The sequence below is a fragment of the Pleurodeles waltl genome, chromosome 3_1, assembly GCF_031143425.1.
Source record: "Pleurodeles waltl isolate 20211129_DDA chromosome 3_1, aPleWal1.hap1.20221129, whole genome shotgun sequence".
Classification (NCBI taxonomy): domain Eukaryota; kingdom Metazoa; phylum Chordata; class Amphibia; order Caudata; family Salamandridae; genus Pleurodeles; species Pleurodeles waltl.
In genome coordinates this window covers 187,233,379-187,251,232 of record NC_090440.1, presented here as the reverse complement: position 1 = coordinate 187,251,232, position 17,854 = coordinate 187,233,379, and the positions used below count along the sequence as shown (strand labels likewise).

The 17,854-nt window shown below is 45.0% G+C and overlaps 1 protein-coding gene across 1 annotated transcript in view; it reads left to right on the top strand.

The window, feature by feature from the left end:
• The window catches only part of COX5A (cytochrome c oxidase subunit 5A), a 40,056-nt gene extending 29,233 nt beyond the window's left edge, over positions 1-10,823 (top strand). The window contains exon 5 of the mRNA XM_069222148.1: positions 10,647-10,823. The gene's annotated coding sequence lies outside the window, so the exon portion shown is untranslated. The remainder of the gene's footprint in view (positions 1-10,646) is intronic.
• The last annotated feature ends 7,031 nt before the right edge of the window (positions 10,824-17,854 follow it).

Genomic DNA, 17,854 nt, shown 5'->3' with positions numbered 1-17,854 from the left:
GAACCTAACTCTCTCTGTAACCTTTGTTTTTTTTTTAAGGAATCAGGTGTATTTTTTTTTTTTTTTTTAATTTTTTTTTTTTTAATATCAAGTAATTTTAATTACTACATATTAATCCAACCACTGCCGCGCACGGCCTTTGGCCAGGTGCATCAGGGGTTGGCCACAGGGGCCTCTCTGTGAATGAGTGTCTGAGTGGGTCTAAAAGTGGCCGCATGAGACAGTGCATGCGTGAGTGAAAGAACTAGTGTATGAATGAGTCCTGAACATCCTCTGATATTTGTGAATATCGTGCATGGTGAACATTTTAAACCCATAATTTCACCGTAAAACACTCCTGTATCACACCTGGAGTCAGGGTACCTTCGCCATGACCCCTTATAGCAGTCTCCGATGACCCAAAATGGCAGCTGCAACTTTCTTGTCAGGTTGTGGCCAACTAATTACAGTACTTCTATTCGTGCATGCACTCTCAAATATTCACAATTTATTCGGGCCCAGAGATATAAAATGTAATTTCCCTCTAATATCTCCAAAACTACTGGACGGATTTACACCAAATAAGCCAAAGCACAATCTGCTTACTGAAAGCTAGCTTTCTACCAAATTTGGTGTAATTCAGTTGAGTGGTTCAGTCTGTAGTCTGGTCTGAAGGTTCTTTTGGAATTAACATGGCAAATGCAACTTTATGCCCTCCCCCACCCCCCTTTTTCTTTGCCCCCTCACCCCCTATGGCAGATCACCAAGAAACTTTGTGTCCAACAAGAATCACCAGGGCATGTTTTTTGGAAAATTTCATGAAGATTTGTCAAATGTTGGCAAAGATCTAGGCAAGTCAAAAATAGATTTTTTATGGAAACCTGGTCCTAACCATAACTACCTCCTGGTGACCCAAGGTATTTAGGGCCATGTTTTCATAGAAAGTGTTTTTGACTTGCCCAGATCTTTGGCACTGTTTGCCGCATGTTAATGAAATTTCCCCCAAAAAGTAGGCTAGTGATTCTTGTTGCACACTGGAAGTTTCGGGGTGATCGTCAAGCGGGGGCCGGGAAAAATGGGGCTAAAAAAATGTGCGTTTCCCTGTCACCACGTCTACAGCCCAAACCAGTGAACGGAATAACACCATATTTGTCAGAAAGCTAGCTGCCAGTACGCAAATTGTACTTTTTGTTATTTTGTGTAAATCTGCAAGTATTTTAAGAGATTTTTAAGGGCAAATACATTTTGGATATCTCTGGCTGTGCTTAATTACTAAATGTGCAAATTTTCACGAATAAGCGTGCAAAAAGATGCGTTGCAATAGGCTGACTGTAACTTGAATAGGAAGTTGTGCCTGCCAATTTATTTCACTGGCCACGATCCCTGGGGCTGAAAATTGAAAGGGGCATGAGGGGTCAGGGTGAAGGTACCCTGACCCAAGGGGTGTGACATAGGTGTGTGTTAGGGGCAAATTATAGGTTTAATATAATTTTGTATCTCAGCGTGCAATATATTTGCAAAACTTTGCATATTTTGCGAATTATTCACAAAATATTCACGATTATGGACAAATTTGAAGGAAAAACCACTCATTCATACACTAATTTATTGACTCATACATGCACTCAGAGGCTCATGCACCCACCCACTCACTTACTCATACGCCCACTTTCAGACACACTCACTGACGGAGACGGGCCCTGTGGCTAAGAACTCGAACTATAATTGCTGAATTTCTGTCGTTATGTATGAGTAAATTTAGCACCTAACTATAACGTCCCTGTAACCTTTGTTTTTTTCAGTGAGGGAACAAATAAATCTCTCTATATGTATATGTGTTTGGTGGCTGCAGATACACATGCTATGCATTATCCTGCCATCTAGTGTTGGGCTTGGAGTGTTACAAGTTGTTTTTCTCCGAAGAAGTATTTTCGAGTCACGAGACCGAGGGACTCCTCCCTTTTGGCTCCATTGCGCATGGGCGTCAACTCCATCTTAGATTGTTTTCTTTCCGCCATCGGGTTCGGACGTGTTCTTCCTCGCTCCGTATTTCAAATTGGGAAAGTTAGCTAAATATCGAAAATTCGACGGTATTGTTCTCGTTCGGTACCGGTTTAGTGTTATTATCGGCACCGATCGCAGAAGCCCGACCACATCCATCGTCGAAGACTAATGGACCGGACCCCCTTCCGCTTCTGTCCGAAGTGCCATTCGAAGTATCCTTATACAGACCAATACCTGGTCTGTAATCTGTGTTTATCACCAGAACACAGGGAGGGTACTTTTGAGGCTTTTCGACCGTTTCGATCTGAAAAGACCCTACGTGATCGAGCGAGAAGACAGCAAATGGCGTCGACACAGAGTACAACTCGACGTCGAAGAGGAGGAAAGACTTTCCATCCAGGGGACGGACTCAGATGAATCCGAAAGTGAACGACCATCGACGGTGCAGCGAACAGTGAGTAAACCGGCCCTGTCCAAAACTCACACAAAGACATTTAAGGCCATGGGGATGCCAACGCCAGCAGGCCATGGCTTAACCCACCGAAAAGAAGGTGATCGAACATCGGCACCGAAAATGCCAGAGAATTGGCAAAGACTTCCGACTCCGGTTGAGATTCTGGCACCGAACGATCTCGACACCAAGAGTTCAACATATCTTCGGAACCGAAAAAGACTATATCTGAAACCTCAGTACGGAAAAAAAGCTTCGGGACGAAAAGAAGCTCTTATACAGAAGAGCAAGGACTTTCCAGCCAAATGAAGGAAAGGCATAGATTGAGCAGGAATTAAGTATGGAAGAACCGGACCATACACAAAGGAGGTTACATATCCAGAAAGAGACTGGAAAAATAAAAACTTTTACCTCCACTCAAATCTAAAAGGAAACTTGCATTTCAGGAGACAGAAATGCAACCTAAGGCAAAGGTGGTTAGAGACAAATCCCCACCACCAAGGGTATCACCACAACCGTCCCCACCGCACTCACCACAACTGTCACCAGTGGGAACACCTACAATGCAGTCACCCACGCATACTGGGATGACACAGGATGATGCTGATGCATGGGACTTATATGATGCGCCAGTATCGGATAACATTCCGGATTGTTATCTAACAAAGCCATCACCTCCAGAAGACAGTACTGCATATACGCAGGTACTATCCAGAGCAGCTACGTTCCACAACGCAGCAATGCACACAGAGCCAGTGGAGGATGATTTCCTGTTTAACACCTTGGCATCCACCCACGCTTCCTAACAGAGTCTGCCAATGCTCCTGGGCATGCCCAAGCACGCAAAACAGGTCTTCCAGGAACCTGTAAAGGGAAGGGCTATCACGCCGAGAGTTGAGAAGAAATACAAACCTCCCCCAACAGATCCGCTGTTCATAACTGTAAGGAAATGCCTCCTTGGCATGGTTACCCCCTAACTTTTTGCCTTTGCTGATGCCAAGTTATGATTTGAAAGTGTGCTGAGGCCTGCTAACCAGGCCCCAGCACCAGTGTTCTTTCCCTAACCTGTACCTTTTGTTTACACAATTGGCACACTCTGGCATCCAGGTAAGTCCCTTGTAACTGGAATCCCGAGGCTCCCCCTGACCGCGACTGCCTGCTTCAAAGACCCGACACCTGGTAAAGACACTGCACCCTCAGCCCCCAGGACCTGAATGATCCGACCTCCAGTGCAGGAGCGACCCCCAGGGCCCTCTCCCTTGCCCAGGTGGTGGCTACCCAGAGGAGCGCCCCCCCTTGCCTGCCTGCATCGCTGAAGACACCCCTTGGTCTCCCATTGAATCCTATTGCGAACCCGACGCCTGTTTGCACACTGCACCCGGCCGCCCCAGTGCCGGTGAGGGTGTACTTTTTGTGTTGACTCATTTATTGCCTGTGTGTGTACAACAAATGCTTAACACTACCCTCTGATAAGCCTTCTGCTCGACCACAAAAATAGAGCATTGGAATTCTCTTTTTGCCACTATCTTACCTCTAAGGGGAACCCTTGGACTCTGTGCATGCTATTTCTTACTTTGAAATAGTACATACAGAGCCAACTTCCTACAATAACACACCAACTTACACCGGACTCAGTGGTTGTAGGAGCGGCAAGAAAGAAAACTCTCAATCGTCAGGAGACGCTCCACCTTTGACGCAGCAGGCAAACGAGTGGCAGCACAAGCAGCCAAGTAATGCGGATTGCAAATTTGCAAGCCCTACTTGCTCGCTACGACAGGGCACTCTGGGACGAGATGCAACACATCATACAGCACTTGCCCAAGGAACACCAGAAACGTGCCCAACAGGTTGTGGAAGAAGGACAGGCCATATCTAACAACCAGATAAGGTCCGCACTAGACTCGGCAAACACTGCAGCACGAACAGTCAACACAGCAGTTACCATTCGCAGGCGTGCATGGTTAAGAAGTTATGGATTCAAGCCAGAGATTCAACAAGCGGTGTTGAACATGCCATTTAATCAAGAACAGTTGTTTGGGCCGGAAGTTGACACTGCATATGAGAAGTTAAAGAAAAGACACAAACGGCCAAAGCCATGAGCGCGCACTATTCCCCACAAGTCAGAGGCACCTTTAGAAAACTACAGTTTAGGGGGTGTTTTCGGCAACAAACATCAGAGCCTTCCACCTCTCAAACCAGACCCACCTATCGGGCACAATACCAAAGGGGAGGGTTTCGTGGTTCCTATAGAGGACAATTCCTAAGAGGAAGGGGAAAGTTCCAAGCAACCAAACCAAGTCAGACCAAACAGTGACTTCAGTGTCACAAAACCCCAACACTTTTCACCGGGGGGGGGGGGGGGAGAGGTTAACCACATATTATCAGGACTGGACACATATTACCACAGACACATGGGTCCTATCAATTATTCAACATGGTTATTGCATAGAATTCACAACATTCCCACCAGATGTGCCACCAAGAACGCACAATCTGTCCCAACAACACTTACCTCTATTACAAATAGAGGTCCAAGCACTACTACAAAAACAAGCAATAGAGCTCGTACCCAAACATCAGAAAGGAACAGGCGTATACTCTCTATTTCCTAATTCAAAAAAAAGGACAAAACGTTAAGACCTATCTTAGATCTCAGAACACTGAATCTCTTCATCAAATCGGACCACTTCCACATGGTAACACTTCAAGACGTGGTTCCCTTATTAAAAAAGGAAGAATACATGACAACATTAGATCTCAAGGATGCGTATTGCCACATACCCATCCATCCTTCTCACAGAAAATACTTAAGGTTTGTAATGCACGGCGTACACTATCAATTCAAAGTGCTACCGTTCGGAATAACAGCACCAAGGGTATTCACACAATGCCTAGCAGTAGTAGCCGCTCACATAAGGAGACAGCACATGCACGTATTTCCATATTTAGACTGGCTAATAAAAACCAACACTCAACAGTCTTCTTCACACGCAATACGTCATAGAAACACTACACAAGCTGGGGTTCTATCAATTACCAGAAATCACATCTGCAACCATCCCAAATACAACAATAGTTGGGAGCAACACTCAACACACAAAGGGCAATTGCCACTCCAAGTCCACAAAGGGTCCAAGCGTTCCAAAATGTAACATCAAGCATACAGCCAAACCAACACTACCCAGTAAGGTTTGTAATGAAACTTCTAGGCATGATGTCTTCATGCATAGCAATTGTCCCAAATGCAAGATTACACATGCGGCCCTTACAACAGTGCCTAGCAAAACAATGGACACAAGCACAGGGTCAACTTCAAGATCTAGTGTTGATAGACCGCCAAACACACTCCCCGCTTCAATGGTGGAACCCAATAAATTTAAACAAAGGGCGGTCATTTCAAGACCCAGTGCCTCAAGCTGTTATCACAACAGATGCTTCTATGATGGATTGGGGAGCACACCCCAACAAGCACAGCATACAGGGTCAATGGGACAATCAACAAAAACAACATCACATAAATCATTTGGAACTACTAGCGGGTTTTATAGCATTAAAAGCATTTCAACCACTGGTAGCCTACAAACACATCCTTGTCAAAACCGGCAACACGACAACAATGTATTATCTCAACAAACAGGGGGGGGGGACACACTCGTCACAACTGTGTCTCTTAGCACAAAAGATTTGGCATTGGGCAATTCACAATCACATTCGCCTAATAACACAATACATACCAGGCATTCAGAATCAGTTAGCCGACAATCTGTCGGGATCACCAGCAAACTCACAAATGGGAAATACATCCCCAGATCCTACAGGATCACTTCCGCTGCTGGGGAACACCAAATTTTGACCTATTTGCAACAAAAGAAAACGCAAAATGCTAAAACTTCACATCCAGGTACCCACACCCTCAATCCGAGGGCAATGCACTATGGATCAGTTGGTCAGGGATATTTCCTTACGCTTTTCCCCCTCTCCCACTCATTCCTTATCTGGTCAACAAACTAAGTCAAAACAGACTCAAACTAATACTCAGCACCAACCAGGGCTCGCCAACTGTGGTACACAACACTGTTGGACTTATCAGTAGTACCCCACATCAAATTACCAAACATACCAGATCTGTTAACACAACACAAACAACAGATCAGACACCCAAATCCAGCATCGCTCAATCTAGCAATCTGGCTCCTGAAGTCTTAGAGTTCAGACAGTTAAATCTTACACAAGATTGTATGGAAGTCATTAAACAGGCGAGAGAACCTACAACAATACATTGTTACGCAAACAAATGGAAAAGATTTGTTTGCTACTGCCACACTAATCAAATTCAACCACTACATGCCTCCACAAAGGACATTGTAAGGTACTTATTACACTTAGAAAAGTCTAATCTAGCATTCTCTTCCATTAAAATTCATCTCTCTGCCTATCTGCAGATTACACATACATCACATTTTAGAATCCCAGTCATTAAAGCATTTATGGAGGGACTAAAAAGAATCATACCCCTAAGGACACCACCATTACCTTTGTAGAACCTTAATATTGTATTAACACGACTCACGGGCCCCCCAATTCGAACCCATGCATTTTTGTGAAATGCAGTATCTGACTTGGAAAGTAGCCTTTCTAATAGCTATCACATCACTTAGAAGAGTAGATGACATACAAGCATTTACTATTCCAGAACCCTTTGTACAAATACATAATCATAAAGTGGTTCTCTGTACATATCCAAAATTCTTACCAAAGGTCATATCACCATTCCACCTAAACCAAACTGTGGAACTCAGTCTTCTTTCCGCAACCAGACTCAGTAGCCGAAAGAGCCTTGCATACATCAGACATAAAAAGAGCACTAATGTATTACATTGACAGAACGAAACAATTTCGGAAAACAAAACAAATGTTCGTAGTCTTCCAAAAACCTCATGCAGGTAATCCTATATCCAAACAAAGCATCGCCAGATGGATAGTTAAATGTATTTAAACTACGTTTGGATTGCTCTTCATCATTTTCTTCGCTTTTTTGAAACTTTCTAGAGCATTTCCATCAATCTCAATGCAGCTATTGCAACTTAGGCGAAGGTAGTTACGAGAGTCTTTTGGTTTTCTGGGAGGGGAGCTGGTTTTACACGGCCAGTTAATTTCTATAGTTGAGTAAAGTCCAGGAATCTCGTCAGATATCTACATGTCCAAGTATGCATTACTCATATTGTGCATCCCCTGTTGCATTTCACTTTGTGTACCGCCTAATTAGCTGATCTTTCTCCACTTTGTTTTATATTTTATTTTAATGCCTACCTCTTTAAGTGTGTACTTCTTCCCTCCAATGCATCACCACTACTTAGTCTTCTTGCACTCCTTCTTTAAATGGGCTTCCTCCTCATTATGAAATATTCAGGACTTGGTCCCTGATCGTAAGTTGCCTGATCCTTGGGAAACAGTTGTACTACATGGTAGCTCTTAATTTTAGTATTCATCCACTCCCTGCCATACCTCTAGTAACTGGATCTGCTGTCAAGGCATTAAAGAAATGCTTGCCCCCCATTTTCCCACATCGCTGTCTTCCAGTCCTTATCCTCTGAGCTTGTGTAAGCGCCTGGTTTTAAGGTCCTTCCTGAATTGAGTCCGCGATGGTGACTGCCTGGGGTACAGGGGCAGAATGTTCCAGCTTGTAGCCACAAGTTAGGTGAAGGATCTTCCAACCACCGAGCCCTTCTGTATGCCAAGAATGGTGGCTAGTGCTTGTTGAGCAGAGAGGTCTGGTTGGGGAGTACAAGGTGATGTGGTGGTTGGGGTAGATGGGTGTTAGGTCATGGAAGGCCTCGTAAGCGTGAACGAGGCGCTTGAAGTAAATTCTTTTTTCAATGAGAAGCCAGTGGAGGTCTCTTAGGTGGTTGGAGATATGTTTGTGGCACAGAATTTCCAGGATGAGTGGCAGAGGGGTTTTGGATGTGTTGTAATTTCTTCAGGTTCTTCTGGGTGGTACAGGCGTAGAGGGCATTGCCATACAGGAGTCTGCCGGTAACCGGTGAATGTGTTACGGGTTTGCGGCAGTCCTTTGGGATCCATTTGTAGATCTTCCGGAGAGGTCAGAGTGTGTGAAAGTAAGAGGATGCGACTGAGTCGACATGGTGGGTCATGGTGAGTGAGTCCAGGATGAAGCTGAAGCTGCCTGTGTGGTTTGTTGGGGTGGCGAGGGTGCGGAGGGTCGATGGCCACCAGTCTTTGCCCCAGGCTGGCATGGTTGCTCCCAGGATTAGGATCTGTCTTGTCAGAGTTGAGCTTGAGGCAGCTGGCCTTCATCTAGGCGGCGATGGCTTCCATCCCATTGTGGAAATTCTTCTTGGCAGTAGTGGGGTTTTCAGTCAGTGAGATGATCACCAGGGTACCCTCTGCGTAGGAGCCAATGTTCAGCATGTGATCCCTGGTGATCAATGCGAGCAGAGCCATGTAGATGTTTGAGTGTGAGGCTCAGGGAGGAGCCCTATGGAAGTCTGCAGCTGATCTGTCGGTATTGACAAGTAAGGCGGGAGTCTGACGCGCTCTATTCTGCCAGAGAAGCACGTATCCATTGTAGGGCCTTTCCATGGATGCTGGCTGCGTGGAGCCAGGAACAGAGGGTGAGATGCAAGACCGTGTCGATGGTGGCCGATAGGTCCAGTAGGATTTGGAGCCACATGTTTGGATGCCAGCAAAGAGTATAAACAAAACGATTTTTAATGTAGTAAGCCCTCTACCGCGATACTTTGATGCTGGGTGGTGCTATCACTGTTTTATAAATGAGATTTGAGTTGCAATTGGCCGACATGCATGTGAGCTGAAGAAGGGCTGAGGGCATCCCATTTCAGGGGTGCTGGTAGCTGCAAGAGCATTCAAATTACAGATCTGAGAATTCTCCAGTCTTCCATGGGGAATGGAATAGCAAGTTTGCAATGCTACAGAGATACCAACTGAAGATTTCTCCCACCTGTGTTTTTTTATTTTTATGTAACTGTCAAAAACAAAAGGTAAAGGCTGCAGAAAGTAAGCTTATATCTGGAAAAACTGTCTGCACAGAACCATCTATGTGCAGAGTGACAAATAGGACTTATTTCTTTTACTTGCCATTGGTTATATGAATTATGTAGGTGAATAAAAGCTATTAAGCCCTGGCTGTCATTTTCTCTATTAAATCCCATCAATGTTTGTCTGCTGTATTTATGGGTCTATGTGTATTCTATGGCATTTGTCTCATGCTATGGATTTATATTTGTTTTTCAAAGCTGAAACCGCTTTCCTCAAGATGCAAATACCAAACTTCCTCTGCAAAGCCCCACATTTAGATGCTGGTTACACATTAAGATTCTAAATACTGAAGGAGCTATAAGTAGTACTTTGTCAATCTTGTGCCAGAGTATAGAACAGGAACGGGCCAGAAACTGTCCTGCTAAGGGAACAACTCTTAACTCCTTAGCTCTAACATCTGACCTTGAAACTTTCGCTTGTTTCTGTGTCCAGTTTATAAATGCGTCAAATATTAGCTTAAACCAGTGCTCAAGAGTAAGAAAATTGGTCATCTGAATATTGCCATATCAGTCTGCTGGTTCTGGTTAGAAACTGTGTTGCTGAAATATGGTGTTTTATGGATTATCGATTGTACAAGCTCAGCATTACTTGGGGAAACCCACCCTCTAGGTCCTAAACAGAATAAACATAGCCACTTCACAAATAAACTAGTCAAAAAGTATAGTTGTGATTTAAAAGTCGAAAATGGAGATCTAAGGAGCTGTCATTAGTCTTGAAATAAAACTCTGTTTGCTCTGTAATGGCTATTCTGACATAGGAATGAAGCTGGACCCCACTCTTTAATGATTGTAACTGTTAATTTAATTTGTATATAAATTGCAGCCTTGTAACGGAGAATCCGTTTGTTGCTGAAGGTCATGTGAAATTCAAATTTTCCAGTTGTGTGTATCTGCTGGACTTTGTCCATGGTCCAATGAAACTGCATGAATCTAGGGTGTATTTGTTGCTGCCTGGCTGGCCAGGAGAGACTATTTATCTTAGAATTCATTTGTTTAATAACCCTGCTGCTAATTTATATCATCAATATATTTATACTATTGGACACTTTATGAATTTGTAATTGTTTAGTAACTGGGTTGACAAAAGCTAACAGTAATTTGAAAGCTAATATTAAACCATGTTTCTTCTTTTCTAGATGGGCCTGCCTCTGAATTTTATTGTTGATGCTACTTGATTGTACACAGTCACCTCAAGATGCAAATATGTTAAGATATTACCTTATTTGAAATAAAACATTTCTTTTATTGAGTCCTGATGAAGCCATGTAATATTGAACTGGACCTAATAAATGGAAACTGTTGTACCTCCTAAAGTCTGTGGAAATGGTTTGATGGACTGCAGACTGGATGGAAGCACTCACCATAGTGTTTGTTTTGAGCCTAGCCGACAGATTGACAGCAGATAAATGTGTCAGATTTAAAATGGTATGTTCGGTGCTCTATCTCAGATGTTGACATAAGACAAAAAAATAAGTTTGGAGGCATATTCAGGTCTCGCCTAGACAGCACATGCACTGTTTCATCATTACCATTTATTTTCTAGCAGTGTGGTTTGAAGCCACCAATTGCTTACCATTAATTGGCTTCATGTTCATTCTCATGTCTGTGCTCATTGGTTAGCTGCCTGCCATAGGATTCATTCTTCTTTGTGTGTTTGTTCCTCTCCTGGAGCATAGGCGCATTCCATGTATCTTTCCACTGTTCGTTTTTAGGCTTTTTTTGAGTGTTTAAACGTTCTACTGAAGTTGATCTGCTTTAGCTATCTCTCTCATGTACTATTGGCCCTTCTGTGCTGCTTGCCCTCCGTGCTGCTTTCTTGTGCAGGCTGCTTGCCCCACCCTTCCTCGTGCGTGCGGCTTCCATTGTGCAGGTGGTTTGCCCCTCCCTCCCTTTGTGTGGGCTGCTTGCATTTGTGGGCTGCTGCCCCCTCCTGCCCTCCCGTCGTGCGGGCTGCTGCCCCCTCCTGCCCTCCCGCCGTGCGGGCTGCTGCCCCCCTCCTGTCTGCCCTTTGTGGTGGGAGCTGCTTGGCAACACCCCCTTCTGCCCTCCCCGTGTCTGCTGTTTGTATACCATCCTTCCACCCCCTCACCCTTCCTCCCTAATGCAGGTGTGTGTATGTGTGTGTGTGTAATATATGTACGTATAATATATGTATGTATCTGCTGTATATCTAGGCTAAAAACCATTGCCCAAGCCAATAGCTTTCTTATAGATGAGGCCTATTAGCTTCGTGAAATCTTGTTTTCAGACGAAAGGAAGGTTCAACCTACCAATCACTTTACCTTGAAATTATTTTTTTTATCACATTGCTTTTGAACTGTTTGTTAGAAAAAGGCGATGTTTACCCAAATGATCTCAAGAACTGAGTCAGTAAAAATAGGAAGCATTTAAAGAACCAGCAACTTGCTTGTCTACTGGTATTTCTGCTGAACATCTGTTGCTAGGGAGCAAAGGAAGAATATACCTGACGCTTTAGAGGTTAACCTCAAAATATTCCTGTGTACTAGAGGCTTGTCATGGTGTGTGCAAGCCAAATGGCAGGTTCATCAATGCCACAAAACGATCATACTTGTCATATATACTCATGTTTTCTATGTGTGGATTAAAGTTGAATACTTAGCTTGCATAACAAGTTTTTTTTTTTTTTTTTTAACATCATTATTTTGGTAATGCATTTATTAACATAGATGATAAAGATATGTTGTTTGTATGCAAGGGAAAGTCTTCCCACCAACATCTTCTTGACCAAATTTTGTCATGTATAAAGCTAGTTTGTTATACACCCTTGAATACTATAAACATATCATAAGGTTTATAGTGCGTTGCTTTACCACCTCCCACCCCCACCCACTTTCTCCACCCACGCCTCGCAGGCCTCCATACGGTTATTGAAAATGCTGGTCATGTTTACTAATATTTTCCTACGATTTCTTTTCTCTGACTTTGCAGGTCCTCGTATTATAACATCGGTATAAGACAAGCAGGCTAAAAATACATATCACGAAAGTATGGAATATTCAGTCTTATCCCTCTGCTTTTGTCTTAAAATTTGCCCTTCCCCCTTCCTGCAATCGCACACTTTGGGCATACTGGCAGGGAGCCTCAAGGGGTGCAGATAGAGGACAACTAGAAACTCATTCCTTGCATGTGCGCGTATTTTTTATTTTTTTGCAAATATAGAGCAGCTACAGACCCTGTACGAGATCTGGATTGCTAATTTAAAGAACAGAAACTCACATGTGATAAATGCGAATGCAGGGATGGAGGTCTGGTGCCCCAAGTGGCCTTCATCTTTGCGTTGACGGGCTTCTGCAGGGGATCACAAAAGGTTTTGTTTTTTTCCACTGTCGGAAAACAGTTTTAGCTATGCAACCGATTAGCACATCCTGGCATCACATAATGAACCACAGGTTGCAACCCATTTGGTTTGCCGAAGGCACTAAGTGGTTAGGCTCCTAGTGCAGTTTTAAATCTGTCTTTATGGACTCGTAGCTTTGGTGATGCAGCCTAAAGTAGGGTAGTCACTATGTGCATCTTTTCAAATCTTTCTGCAATTAATAAAAGTCCAGACCTTTTCCTGTCCGTGCGTTTTACTACTCTGCCTACCATTCACATTCAGCAGAGTGCTAAGTTTCATTTTAATGCATCACCTTGCAAGCTTCAAATTCTGAAATCTTGCATGTGTTCTTATTAATAAACTACTATACAATGTTGTGAAGTGTAAACCACTGCATGCTTCCTAGTAACTGTATTTTATAATAAAACAACATTTATTTATCCGACATGAGAGGTTGTTTTAGAGAGAACAACGATTCAAGATCAACTGATATTCATGTGAATCCCTGTCCTGTTTGTCAATAGAATAACTTGACCCAGTAGGGGAACCTTAATAATGAATCTAATGACATTAGAAACCCCCCCCCCCCCCCCCCCCCCAAAAAAAGCCCACTTGCCAAACCTAATCGGGTTTAAACCCTGCCCAATGATGTACGTTTTCTGGAAGGTCTCTGCCCATAATCCTTTGAACAACTTAAGCTGTGTCCAACACTCTTTCCAGAATATATTCCCACCCCTTAGATGCTATTTGTAGAGAATCAGCACCCCTGCTGATGCCATGTAGGGGGAGTTCTGAGAGGGATTGCACTTCCTGCCTTAACTACGTATTTATGGGGCATTCCGTAAGGTGACTACCAGTGTGCCAATCAATCAGGAATTTGTAAAGTGCGCTTCTCACCCGTGAGGGTCGCAAGGTGCTGAGGAGTGGGGGAGGAGGAAGAGGGGTGGTCAGTGGAAGGGGGGGGGTGCTGCTACTGCTCGAACAGCGAGGTCTTGAAGTTTCCTGAAGGTAAGGAGGTCTTTGGTCTTCCACAGGTGGGTGGGAAGAGTGTTTACCGTTTTGGCGGAGAGGTGCAAGAATGATTGTAAGGAAATGCCTCCTTGGTATGGTTACCCCCTGACTTTTTGCCTTTGCTGATGCTAAGTTTTGATTTGAAAGTGTGCTGAGGCCTGCTAACCAGGCCCCAGCACCAGTGTTCTTTCCCTAACCTGTACTTTTGTTTTCACAATTGGCACACCCTGGCATCCAGGTAAGTCCCTTGTAACTGGTACCCCTGGTACCAAGGGCCCTGATGCCAGGGAAGGTCTCTAAGGGCTGCAGCATGTCTTGTGCCACCCTGGGGACCCCTCACTCAGCACAGACACACTGCTTGCCATCTTGTGTGTGCTGGTGAGGACAAAACAAGTAAGTCGACATGGCACTCCCCTCAGGGTGCCATGCCAACCTCACACTGCCTATACAGTATATATGTCACCCCTCAAGCAGGCCTTACAGCCCTAAGGCAGGGTGCACTATACCATAGGTGAGGGCACAAGTGCTTGAGCACTTTGCCTCTACAGTGTCTAAGCAAAACCTTAGACATTGTAAGTGCAGGGTAGCCATAAGAGTATATGGTCTGGGAGTCTGTCATGCACGAACTCCACAGCACCATAATAGCTACACTGAAAACTGTGAAGTTTGGTATCAAACTTCTCAGCACAAATGCACACTGATGCCAGTGTACATTTTATTGTAACATACACCCCAGAGGGCACCTTAGAGGTGCCCCCTGAAACCTTAACCAACTACCAGTGTAGGCTGACTGGTTTTAGCAGCCTGCCACACTCGAGACATGTTGCTGGCCACATGGGGAGAGTGCCTTTGTCACTCTGTGGCTAGTAACAAAGCCTGAACTGGGTGGAGCTGCTTATCACCTCCCCCTTGCAGGAACTGTAACACCTGGCGGTGAGCCTCAAAGGCTCCCCCCTTTGTTACAGCACCTCGGGGCACTCCAGCTAGTGGAGATGCCCGCCCCCTGGACACAGCCCCCACTTTTGGCGGCAAGTCCAGGAGGGATAATGAGAAAAACAAGGAGGAGTCACTGACCAGTCAGGACAGCCCCTAAGGTGCCCTGAGCTGAGGTGACTCTGACTTTTAGAAATTAGGATTAGGGATGTGCCCCCCCTCCCCTCAGGGAGGAGGCACAAAGAGGGTGTAGCCACCCTCCGGGCTAGTAGCCATTGGCTACTAACCCCCCCAGACCTAAACACACCCCTAAATCGAGTATTTAGGGGCTCCCAGAACACAGCAAGATAGATTCCTGCAACCTAAGAAGAAGAGGACTGCTGAGCTGAAAAACCCTGCAGAGAAGACTGAGACACCAACTGCTTTGGCCCCAGCTCTACCGGCCTACCCCCCCCCTTTCTGAAGACACTGCTCCAGCGACGCTTTCCCCAGGGACCAGCGACCTCTGAATCGTCAGAGGACTGCCCTGCTCTAGAAGGACCAAGAACTCCAGAGGACAGCGGCTCTGTTTACCCAAGACTGCAACTTTGTTACAAAGGAGCAACTTTAAACCAACTTGCGTTTCCCGCCGGAAGCGTGAGACTTACTACTCTGCACCCGACGCCCCCGGCTTGACTTGTGGAGAACAGTCACTTCAGGGAGGACTCCCTGGCGACTGCGAGACCGTGAGTAGCCAGAGTTGCTCCCCCCCCCCCCCTTCCCCTCCCCCACAGCGACGCCTGCAAATGGAATCCCGAGGCTCCCACTGACCGCGACTGCCTGTTCCTCAGATCCCGACGCCTGGAAAAGACTCTGCACCCGCAGCCCCCAGGACCTGAAGGATCCGAAACTCCAGTGCAGGAGTGACCCCCAGGAGGCCCTCTCCCTTGCCCAGGTGGTGGCTACCCCGAGGAGCCCCCCCCTGCCTGCATCGCTGAAGAGACCCCTTGGTCTCCCATTGATTTCTATTGCTAACCCGACGCTTGTTTGCACACTGCACCCGGCCGCCCCCCTGCTGCTGAGGGTGTACTTTCTGTGCTGACTTGTGTTCCCCCCCCTTCCCCCAGTGCCCTACAAAACCCCCCTGGTCCGCCCTCCAAAGACGCGGGTACTTACCTGCTGGCAGATTGGAACCAGGGCACCCCCTTCTTCATTGAAGCCTATGCGTTTTGGGCACCACTTTGACTTCTGCACCTGACCGGCCCTGTGCTGCTGGTGTGGTAACTTTAGGGTTGCTCTGAACCCCCAACGGTGGGCTACCTTGGACCCGAACTTGAACCCCGTAGGTGGTTTACTTACCTGCAAAAACTAACTAACTCTTACTCCCCCCAGGAACTGTTGAAAATTACACTAAGCGTCTAGTTTTAAAATAGCTATGTGATTTATATGAAAACTGTGTATGCTGTTTTGATTATTCAAAGTTCCTAAAGTACCTACCTGCAATACCTTTCAGTTGAAGTATTACATGTCAAATGTGAACCTGTGGTTCTTAAAATAAACTAAGAAAATATATTTTTCTATACAAAAACCTATTGGCCTGGAATTGTCTCTGTGTGTGTGTTCCTCATTTATTGCCTGTGTGTGTACAACAAATGCTTAACACTATTCCTTTGATAAGCCTACTGCTCGACCACACTACCACAAAATAGAGCATTAGTATTCTCTTTTTGCCACTATCTTACCTCTAAGGGGAACCCTTGGACTCTGTGCATACTATTCCTTACTTTGAAATAGTGCATACAGAGCCAACTTACTACATTGGTGGATCGGCGGTGGGGTACAAGAGTTTGCATTTGCTGGACTACTCAGCCAATACCTGATCACACAACTAAATTCCAAAAATTTTCATTAGAAACTGATTTTTTTAATTTGAGCTATTTTTCTAAATTTTGAAAGTCGTGCTAGGGCCTTGTGGTAGTCCCTGTTAGCATTTCTTTTAGAGTTTAAAAGTTTTGTTAAAGTTTGAATTAGGATCTAGAAATAGTTTTAGATTCTTAAAGTATTCCAACTTTTAGAAACATAATGTCTGGTGCAGAAGAGAATGTGATGGAACTCGACCTCACACCTTACCTCCATCTTAAGATGAGGGAGCTAAGGTCTCTGCAAAATAAAGAAAATCTCAGTTGGCTTAAGACCCTCCAAACAACAGCTCCAGGAGCTGCTGGCAGAGTTTGAAAAAGCCAACCCCTCTGAGGATGACCTCCCAGAGGATGATGTTGGTGACTTGGAGGAGAATTCCCCTCTTCCAGTCCTAACTAGGGAGATCAGGGCCCCTCAAGCCCTGGCTCCAAAAATAATAGTCAGAGAAGCTGCTTCTCTCACAGGAGGGTCCAGCACCTCTGTAATCACTGAGGAGAGCCTCAGTGAAGATGACCTCCTGTTAGCCAGGATGGCCAAAATATTGGCTTTGGAAAGACAGCTCCTAGCCATAGAAAGGGAAAGACAAGAGATGGGTTTTGGTTCCATCCATGGTGGCAGCAACATAAATAGGGTCAGAGATTCTCCTGACGTTGCAAATCCCAAAAGGGATTGGAACTAAATATGAAGATGGTGATGACATCACCAAATGGTTCACAGCTTTTGAGAGGGCTTGTGCAACCAGAAAAGTAAACAGATCTCACTGGGGTGCTCTCCTTTGGGAAATGTTCACTGGAAAGTGTAGGGATAGACTCCTCACACTCTCTGGAAAAGATTCAGAATCCTATGATCTCATGAAGGCTACCCTGATTGAGGGCTTTGGATTCTCCACTGAGGAGTATAGAATTAGGTTCAGGGGGGCTCAAAAATCCTCGAGCCAGACCTGGGTTGATTTTGTTGACTACTCAGTTAAAACACTGGATGGTTGGATTCAAGGCAGTGGTGTAAATGATTATGATGGGCTGTACAATTTATTTGTGAAATAACACCTGTTAAGTAATTGTTCAAATGATAATCTGCATCTGGTAGATCTAGGACCAATTTCTTCCCAAGAGTTGGGAAAGAAGGCGGACCATTGGGTCAAGACTAGGGTGACCAAGACTTCCA